This window comes from Tupaia chinensis, unplaced genomic scaffold (assembly GCF_000334495.1).
Source record: "Tupaia chinensis unplaced genomic scaffold, TupChi_1.0 Scaffold000484_1, whole genome shotgun sequence".
Classification (NCBI taxonomy): domain Eukaryota; kingdom Metazoa; phylum Chordata; class Mammalia; order Scandentia; family Tupaiidae; genus Tupaia; species Tupaia belangeri.
In genome coordinates, this window is record NW_006159996.1 from 386201 (window position 1) to 394150 (window position 7950).

Below are 7950 nucleotides of genomic sequence, written 5' to 3' on the forward strand. Positions count from 1 at the left end.
GAATGAGCAAGAATTAGTTCTGCCAGCCTTTCAAAATCAGTATGTAGGAATTCTTGGTATATTGGATTATCTATATCAAGAAACAAGTTTTTAATTTTTTAGATTTTTTGATGTAGGATGCTTGTTCTCACTAGATTGAACATGAGAAAGAAAGCACCTCCTGACGATGATGGCCATGATGCTGTCCCTTCTCCATTCTCCTCAGGATTTTGGACACAAATGCACATGGGTCCAGTCACAGTTTTCAAGCTACTGACTCCAGGACTCAAAGCATGCTGGTGGTCATGAGGGATCCAGACACCTTAATTGCTACACCACCAATTAGCCCACAGTTTTTCTTTCTCTCTCTCTCTCTCTCTCTCTCTTTTTTTTTTTAAGAGGTTTTTGCTATAGGGCACATGCGCTCGCTAGAAAGACAGAGAGAGACAGAAACTGTGGGAAATCACTCCCCGGGAGGGGGATGGCCTTGCCGCAATCCCTTCTCTCTGGATCTTGGGCACGCGTGCACACATGCCCCGTGTGAGCTTAAGCAATTGAGTCCAGGACTCGAACCATTGTTGACTACATGGGAGTCCAATGGCAAAGCCATTAGGCCAACTGCTTGTCTTTAGCTCATAGTTTTTTCATTTTAAAAAATACAATGAAAACTTTCATACCTAAATGTAAAGGATATTGTAAATACTTTAGAATTTTGTAGTTTGTTTCACAGAATAGCAGATGACTTTTTTTTTAATAGAGATTTCCTTCTATAGGACGTGTGCACTTGCCAGAGACAGAAAGGGAGAGATTACCACCCCCCACCTCCACCCACCTAGCTGGATAGCCACACTGCAATCTCTTCTTGGGACTTTGGGCATGCACACACATGTCAAGTGTGCGTTCTAAGCCACCAGATCCATGACTGGAACTGCGATCAACTGAGTACAGCTTGTAACCATTACTCCTGCTTCCAGCAGATGACTTTTTAATGTAACATGCACAAAAAAATCTTTGCCAATTTCCTACTTCAATTTTAGCCTTTACTAGTTACCACTTCTGTTAATTCCACTTTTTTTTTTTTTTTTTTTTTTTTAGTTTTTTAGAAAGACACTGTGGGTGTGGGGGGGTGTGTGTGTGTGTGTGTGTATGAAAGCAAGCCACCAGATCCAGGACTTGAACCATGGTTGGCCATGTGGGAATGTCCAGCCCTTTAACCACCACACCACCTGCTGGTCCCATGTTAATTCCTATTTCTAACTAACAGCTACAGAAAATATTGTATATGCAATGGAATAAGGCTCTTAACATCTGATGCACAGATGATAGCAAACCTGTTTAATAGGAATGTTTTCACTTATTTATTTTCTACCACTATTTTAGTCTTTAGTCTTATGCTATAGATATGAGGAAATTTTGGAGCCAGCAGTTAATGTAATGGCTATGCCGCTGGACTCCCACGTAGTTGACCGCGGTTTCAGTCCCGGACCCGGCAGCTTAAGCTCATGCCGGGAACGTGTGCACGCATGCCCAAGATCCCAAGAGAATGGAGGAGAAGGGACTGCGCCGTGGCCATCCATCCACCCTGGGGGGTGATTTCTTGCTTTCTGTCTCTCTGGCAAGCGCACACACCCTATAGCAAAAACCTCTCCAAAAAAGAAAATACGAGGAAATTTTTAAAGAAGTACCTTGGCCTTGGGGCCAGCAGATGGTGTAATGGCTATGTTGCTTGACTCCTACATGGCCAAACGCAGTTCGAGTTCCACACCCAGAGGCTTGAAACTGTGTGTGCATGCTTGTGCGTGCCCAAGGTCCCAAAAGGATAATGGAGAAGAGATTGTGGCATGCCCCCCTCCAAGGGGGAGCGTAATTTCTCACTTTCTATCTGGAGAGCATGTGTGCCCTGTAGCAAAAATCTCTCAAAAAAAAAAAGACATAACTCGGGGAACCAGCAGTTAGCGTAATGGTTATGTTGCTGGACTCCCATGTAGTCGACGGCAGTTCGCGTCCCGGACCCAGTGGCTTAAAACTCACACCGGTGCGCATGCGTGCCCAAGATCCCGAGAGGAGAATGGAGGAGAAGTGATTGCGACGTGGCCATCCCCCCTGGGGGGTGATTTCTCACTTTCTCTCTCTCTCTCTCTCTCTCTCTCTCTCGCGTGCGCACGCACGAGCACACGCACCCTATAGTGAAAATCTCTCAAATAAATAAACGACATACCGTGGGCTTATTCTACAGTTACTGTTTTCTTTATTTAATTGCTGGTATGTTTGGTGTCTTGAGTGTCCTAAATACTTTAGTAAATTTTATCTCTTGCTGAGTGTGACCATGGTTTACATCAGCAACACCTCTAAAGACCTACGTGGTCAGACTCAGAATTTCAAAGTTTATATCCCTTACTTAAATAACCTTAGATGGAGTGGTTCCTTGCTCTTTTTTTTTTAAGGGAGATGGAATTGAGAGAGTAAATACACACTATTAAGCATTGTAGTAGATATTAAGATTATAAAAGAAGAGTATACTGATACTTCTTTTGCTTTGTTTATAGTAGGTTTTTACCCAATTTAAAATTATACAAGGAGCCAGTAGGTGGTGTAGTGGTTTTGGCACTAGACTCCCACATAGTCAACAATGGTTCTGGTCTCACTCCCCCACCCCCCAAGAGGTGGGTTTTGTTTTTTGTTTTTTTTGCTATAGGGCACATGGGCTCACTGGAAAGACAGAGACCGAGAGACACAAAGTGAGAAATCACCACCCAGGGGGATAGCCATGCCACAATCCCTTCTCCATACTCCTCCATTCTCTCGGGATCTTGGGGGCACACACGTGCCCGGTGTTAGTTTAAGCCACTGGGTCTGGAACTCGAACCATGGTCAACTACATGGGAGTCCAGTGACATAGCTATTACACTAACTGCAGGTTCCAACAATGGCTCCAACCCTAGATCTGGTGGCTGCTCTCTCACTTTCCCTTTCTCTTTCTCTTTCTGATCAAAATTTAAAATAATAAAAATAGTTTGTTAAGGATTAAAAACTTCTTACAGTATGTAATGCATGGGCATTGCATTTTTTTTTAATTGACAAAATTGTGTTTGGACTGTTAAAAATAATTTGCCGTATAAGCAGTTCTGGGTACACTTGGTTTCCATCCTTCATACAGTAACGTTTAATAAATATAAGTGAGGGGCCAGCAAATGGTGTGATGGTTAAGGTGCTAGACTCTCACATGACTGAACATGGTTCCTATCCCGGAATCACTCACTCACTCTCACCCTATTGCTCTCTGGTCAAATTTTATAGAAGTAAATAAAGCTAAATTAATTACGTTTAAAAAATATAAGTGAAGGCTTGAGAATGTAATGGTTATTACTTGAAGATTGAATTCCTTGACAAGTTCCCAGAGCTCATTGTTGAGCCAGCTTTTTTTTTCTTAACCATTGGTTCTCATGTTAGCACAAGTCAGAAGTTATCTGGAGTGGGGGTGGCGTGGTTATGGTGCTGGACTCCCACATGACTGACCACAGTTCGAGTCTTGAACCTGGAGGTTTGCTTTCTCTCTGTGTATCTGTCTCTCTGTGGTTAAATAATAAATCAAATTAAATATACTGCGTAAACATTTTAATGTTGACATTTAATAAATAACATCACAGGGCTTTATTCTGTACTTTAAAAAATTGGGCCGGAACAGATAAAATCCCATTAAGCAATATATTTTTGTTCTGTATTTTAAATAAATTTATTTTTTCTCTGATTTAATCAGTTCCAAAGGGAAATAGTTAACATGCTTGTTAGACTTTTTCAGATTTAGCTATATTAATAAGAATGTTGACATGGGGACTAGCAGCGTAATGACTATGTCGCTGGACTCCCACGTCGACCGCGGTTTGTGTCCCGGACCCAGTGGCTTAAAACTCGCCGGGTGCGTGTGCGTGTGTGCCCAAGATCCCGAGAGGAGTACAGAGGAGAAGGAATTGCGGTGTGGCCATCCCCCCTGGGGGCTGATTTCTCAGTTTCTGTCTCTGTCTCTTGTCTGGCGAGCGCACGCGCCCTATAGCAAAAACTTCTCAAAAAAATAAAAAGAATGTTGACATGATGGAAATATAAAGTTCTGCTACCTGTTTTAATATCCTAGGCTAGGGGACCGGCAGGTGGTGTGGTAGTTAAGGGGCTGGACACTCCCATGTGGCCAACGAGGGTTCAAGTCCTGAATCTGGTGGCTTGCTTTCTCACTTCCTCTCTTTCTCACTGTCTCTCTGGTCAAACTAAAAAAATTAATTATTTTAAAAATATAAATATCCTAGGCTAGATCAAATAGGTGTGAGTTAAGATCTGATGCACATAAGTTGTAAGACTTTTCACACGTGCATTTGAGTTGGAGAGTGTCTGGAGTTTTGTTGCAGTTCATTAATAAACTGATAACTCAAAAAAAATTGGGCCAGCAGGTGGCGTGGTGGTTAAGGGTACTGGACTTGCACATGACCGACTTTGGTTTGAGTCCCAGAACTGGCTGCTTGCTTTCTAACTCTCCCTCTCCAGTCAAATTAAAATATTTAAATAAAGTCAAAGTCTTTGTTTTTAATTGCTAGGGTTTGGGACCAGCAGTTGGTGTAATGTCTATGTTGCTGGACTCCCATGTAGTTGACCATGGTTCGAGTCCCAGACCCAGTGGCTTTAATTCAAGCCAGGGGCGTATGTGTGCGTGTGCCCAAGATCCTGAGATAATTGAGAAGGGATTATGGCGTGGCCATCCCTTCTGGGGGGTGATTTCTCGCTTTCTCTTTCTGTCTCCCTCTGTTTTTGGTGAGTGCTCGCACCCTATAACAAAAACCTCTCAAAATAAATAAACTGCCTGGGGTTTAAACCACATTTCTCAGAATTTGTGTTATGCTGGGTCCTGATGATTTGGACATTTTTGGTTTTTAATTGCCAGGGTCCACGTGAAGAGCAAGGAAGAATCCTCCAGTTGGGTGTGGTCACATTTCTCCATCCCATGTGAATTTTGGGCACACACACTCATGTGCTGGGCATGTTTTTCAAGATGCCAGAACTGATTCTAATGGCTGTCCCGCTGTGTGGAATTAGCATCCATTTAATCGGTACTCCTGTGTCTGTCACTGCTTTATCAGTGGCTGAAGAGTTCATGGTAGGCAACATACAGGAGATAAACCTGATTTGTTTGCTTTTGTCTGAAGTACTGGTTTTGCGACTCCTACAAAGCTGAAGCAAAAGGAGATACTGGAATGCAGTCCCTATTTGCAGGCCCATTCCAGGGCACACTTTAAAAAAAAAAAAAAACTGGTCTGTGATGGATAATCCTAGATTTACTTTCCCAGAGTTATTCTTTGTTAGTAGAAACAAAAAAGTCTTTAATTCTGTGCAGAACTGGTACAGTCATAATTTTTCTTTTTAAGAATTACTTAATTCCAGGGTCCAGCATGTAGCGTGGTGATTAAGACACTGGACATGGTTAACCACGGTTTGAGTCCTGGACCTGGCAGCTTGCTTTCTTACTTTCCTCTGTCTCTGGTCTAATTAAAAGATAATAGGGACCAGCAGTTGGTGTAATGGCTGTGTGGTTGGGTTCCCATATAGTTGACCACGGTTCCAGTCCCAGATTTGGTGGCTTAAGCTCATGCGGGGCACGTGCGTGTGCATGCCCAAGACCTCAAAAGGAGAATGGAGAAGGGATTGTGGCATGGCCATCCCCCATGGGGGGTGTTTTCTTGCTGTCTGGAGAGTGCACGTGCCCTATAGCCAAATAAATAATAATTATTTAATTCCATTTGTTATTTTTTAATTTGACCAGAGAGAGACAGAAAGGGAAAGCAAGAGAGCAACCCACCAAGTACAGGATTTGAGCTATGATACTCTTTATGGCAGTCCTGCATCTTAAACACTATCTGACATGCCAGTCCCATGTAGTCAGACATTTTATCCTTTTTTCTTCAAAGATTTATTTATCTGGGACCAGCAGTTAGCGTAATGGCTATGTCGCTGGACTCCCATGTAGTCGACCGTGGTTCGTTTCCCGGCCCCAGTGGCTTAAAACTCAAGCTGGGCGCGTGTGTGTACGTGCCCAAGATCCCAAGAGGAGAATGGAGGAGAAGGGATTGCGGCGTGACCATCCCCCCGGGGGGTGATTTCTTGCTTTCTGTCTCTCTGTGTCTGTCGAGCGCATGCACACTATAGCAGAAACCTCTCCGAAAAAAAGGTTTATATATCTAATTCCATTTGTTGTTATTTAATCAGAAAGAGAAAGAAAAAGGGAAATGGAGAAAGCAAGCCACCAGGTTTGAGTTTAAACCATGGTTGACCATGTGGGAATACAACACCTTTAACCAGCATGCCACCTGCCGGCCCCTGTAGTCATACATTTTTAGGGACCTAAGTATGAGGTTTCCTGAATTTGCTACATTTGCTGGCCAGGGGTTGGTTTTCCATTTTTGTCTTATCTTCACTGTGCACTTCTCCCAAGCACAACATAGGAAGAAGCTTGGTAGCAGCTGCTTTGTTCAAATTCAACAGTATCAACAGGTGGTGTGATGATTGGGGTGCTTGGATCCCTCTTGGTTTGACCATACAGTTTGAGTTTGGGATTCAGTGTTTTGAAAAATATGCAGAGCACATTTGTGTGCCTGAAATCCACTAGGAAAAATGGAAACAGGATTGTAGCATGACCATTCTCCCTTTGCAGGAAGGGGTGGAAGTCGGGATTTGTGGCCTCTTAATTTTCTGTGGTGAATGCACTTGCCCTCTGGCAAGTTCAAAATAATTTTTAATTTTTTTTTGAGAGGTTTTAGCTGTAGGACGTGTGCACTCACCAGAAAAACAGACAGAAAGCATGAAATCAACCCCCCCCCAGGGGGGATGACCAAGCCGCAATTTCTTCTCCATTCTCCTCTCTGGATCTTGGGCATGCACACACATGCACCCGGTGTGAGTTTAAGCCGCTGGGTCCGGAACTCAAACAGCGGTCGACTACGTGGGAATCCAGTAACAGCCATTACACCAAGTGCTGGCCCTAACATTTTTCAATTATGACCAGAGAGAACAAACCTCCAGGTCTGGGACTTGAACCACAGTCAGCCATATGGGAGTTCAGTGCCTTTAACCACCATGCCATGCTGTCCGCCGACCCCTTAAAATAATTTTAAAGGCCAGCAGGTAGTATGGTGGTTTAGGCTCTGAATCCCATATGGCCCACTACCTGGTGTACGTCCTGAACCTAATGGCTTAGGAAGAACACTGGACGGGATCAGCAGTTGGCGTAATGGCTATGTTGCTGGGCTCCCATGTAGTCGACCACGTTTGAGTCCAAGACCCAGTGGCTTAAACTCACACTGGGCACGTGTGTGTGCATGCCCTATATCCTAGGAAGGAGAAGGGATTGCGAGGTGGCCATCCCCATCCCCCATGGGGGGGTGATTTCTCACTTTCTTTTTCTCTGTCTCTGTCATTCTGGCGTGAGCACATGCCCTATAGCAAAAACTTCAAAAAAAGGTAAAAGAAAACTACTGGACATGTGGCATGAGTGCTCAAAATTCCCACGGAAGGGATCATCCTTGAGGGGGCCACTTTCTCCACCTTCTCTCCACTAACACAAAATACAGCAAATTAAATTGTTTAAAAAGAATTATTTAACTTTATTTTAATTTGACCAGAGAGGGACAGAGTGAGAGCAAGCGAAAGCAAGAAAGCAAGCTGCCTGGACCAGCAGTTAGCATAATGGCTATGACATTGGACTCCCACGTAGTCGACCACGGTTCGAGTCCCGGACCCAGTGGCTTAAAACTCATGCCGGGCGCGTGTGCGTGCGTGCCTAAGATCCCAAGAGGAGAATGGAGGAGAAAGGGATTGTGGCGTGGCCATCCCCCTGGGGGGGTGATTTCTCGCTTTCTGTCTCTCTGTCTCTGTCTGGCGAGTGCATACGCCCTATAACAAAAACCTCTCCAAAAAAAGAAAAAAAAAAAAAAA